This window comes from Chelon labrosus, assembly GCF_963514085.1.
Source record: "Chelon labrosus genome assembly, chromosome: 7".
In the NCBI taxonomy this organism is placed as follows: Eukaryota; Metazoa; Chordata; class Actinopteri; order Mugiliformes; family Mugilidae; genus Chelon; species Chelon labrosus.
The window spans coordinates 29,627,996-29,630,319 of NC_140343.1; positions in this window are offsets into that span (position 1 = coordinate 29,627,996).

A 2,324-nucleotide genomic window follows, 5' to 3' on the forward strand; every position below is an offset into this window, starting at 1 on the left:
TTTTCCTTTTTTTTCTTTTGTTCACTTCTTCTGAATAAATTATATGATCAGTTTTGGTTTTAAGGAAACTAATAAGGAACCACATACACAAGTTATTGTTCATTCCTGTTGTCAGAAGTGGCTCACTTTAGAGCTAATCTTTTAGTCATTTAGGGGTTAGAATGAGATGGTAAGAAAAACATTTATGTTAATAGAGCACTCTCACATTTCCCATTACACACTAAACGCTTCTTCCCAGTTTGTCTGCTGCAAGCTAGACATAACCTATTTCTGTCACTCAAATTTGCAAACTTACCCAGTTGGCGCTCCACAGACAGAAAAATAAATCAGTATTGACCCCTCACATTAATGCAATCCAATTCACACCTGAACCTAAAATGCACCTTGTATCCAGTTGCTAAAATATATTAATGTGGTATTTGTGTCCAATAACAGGCAATTTTCATTCACATATCTTTGTAACATCTACATTCTTTTGAATACCTGTCAGACAAGAAAGGATTTTAGGAGAAGAGAATGCATATTTGTGCATTTCTAGCTGGGGTGAAGAGTTTCATTCCATACTGTGCTTCAGCAGAGTGAACATGAATACACCCTAATGCCTTCTCATGACTCTCCGTGACTGCATATTTAGGATATTGCCTGTGACTGTTCATTCAATATTGAAAAATATTAACTCAAGTGGCTTTTTAGACCTTCTGTAATTCCAGTGCCTGGCCTTGTATTTCAGCTATATCTTGAATGAAATTACATTAGGCTGGGTGTAACAACCCTGGGTTATCCAGCGTATTATTGTGCTGTGTTTTCCAAAAATCCCTGAGCTTCGTCAAACAGTTTTACCTTCAGGGTGAGCAACAAAAACTGGTATGCGCTGGTATAGCTTTGACACACGGCAGCATTGATGTCTCATCCAAGAGGAGGCAGCTCAGTCGAGATCTTAGTTTCTCTGCAGCTCTGCTACATATTGACAAAGAAGAAAAGACAATGCAGAATATTGTTGCTGTGACTACCAATCAATGATGACGATCAATAAATCATTACTACAGTCAAAGCAAGCAGAAACATAACAAGACAGACAGATATGTGTAGGAGCCCATGCTTGTACATAGCAGCTATTTAAACGTGACAACTGAAACTTTTTTGTCCGAAACACTAGTTTGTTTTTCATGGTGCCCCAACAGCCACAACATTGAAACCACCTGCCTTATATTTTGCTAATATGTCTTGCTTGTGACTCCAAAACAATTCTGATTGATCGGGGAACAGACACGGGCTTGTCCTGAGGTACCCTGTGTCTGGCACCAGGATGTTGGTATTGGGAGCCTTTGGGTCTTATGGATTGCGGGGATGGGTCTTGATTAATTTGGAATCTGGGGAGTTTGGAGTTTGGGTCAGCACTTAGGGTTGTTTTTCATGTTTTTGAGCAGTTCCTAAGCAGTTTTTATGGTGTGGCAGACAACATTGCCCCGCTGGGGATGGCTGCGACTGACGGGGAGTGTTTTTGCTATGAGGTGAGTATTTGGGTTTGTTGAATGCATCTAAGTTGCATCCACATGAATGCCAGAACCAAAGATTTTTTTAGAAGAACAATGCATTGTAACATGACGATCTATATTATTGACTTCACCAGTGGTTTTAATTATGTTAAATGGCTGATCAGTATGTATTCTAGCACTGTAATGTAAAATGTTTGCATATGTAAAATGTTTGCTTTTACATATTTTATTTCAGTCTTTTTTTTTGTGACTATAACAAGTTGAGCTCCTGAACATGGCTAATTTGCAAACCATTTCACTGTAATATTAATGGTATGTTGCACATTACAGCATAAATTTGCATTCGCTTTTGATATTATTCAAATGAAACCCGTCAAATCTCGCACGCAACATTTTTAATTCCCGAAAGGTTAAAGGTCAGAATAGAGTTTTGGTAGGTGATGAATGATGTGTCAATTTATTCATAGGAATTTCTTTCATGACTTCAACTCATTTGGGCCATGCGCTATATGGCCTTCTCAACCGACCACCAAGGGAGACCTTACACGGAAATACCTGAATGGATAGAGGTCGACAGGAGCTTCGACAGGAACATCCAGATGGTGACGTCAAAAACTGTTCACACTGAACTGAAAATGCTTGAGGCAAACAGCCATGCACTCTGAGGCACGTATAGGGAGTGAGTTTTCTATTACTTTTACAATTGTGCTTTGATGCAGTCATTGTTTGATTGACAACAGTCAATCAAACAATGTTCCATAATGTTCCATAATGTTCAGTTCCATAATTAACACAGAAAAAAAATGTTTATCAAATATGTTTATTATA